Here is a 231-nt window from a genome sequence, read left to right on the forward strand (position 1 = left end):
GCACGGTGCCAGCGGAGCGGCCCAGCGGCGTGTGGCCGGGGTGAGGGCTGCGGGGCGCGGGGCGGCCGGAGGGGCAGGGACGCTGCTCCCGGGGCGCGGGCTCTGCGCTCTGCGGGTTTCCTTTATTTTTGTTGTTGTTTTGGGGGTTTTATTTTAGGATTTTTTTGGGGGAGGGTGTCTTGTTTATTTTGGAAACTACGCGTTACCAGCCCCTCTACCCAAATCCAAGGG

This window comes from Aptenodytes forsteri, unplaced genomic scaffold (genome assembly GCF_000699145.1).
Source record: "Aptenodytes forsteri isolate BGI_AS27 unplaced genomic scaffold, ASM69914v1 Scaffold208, whole genome shotgun sequence".
NCBI lineage: Eukaryota > Metazoa > Chordata > Aves > Sphenisciformes > Spheniscidae > Aptenodytes > Aptenodytes forsteri.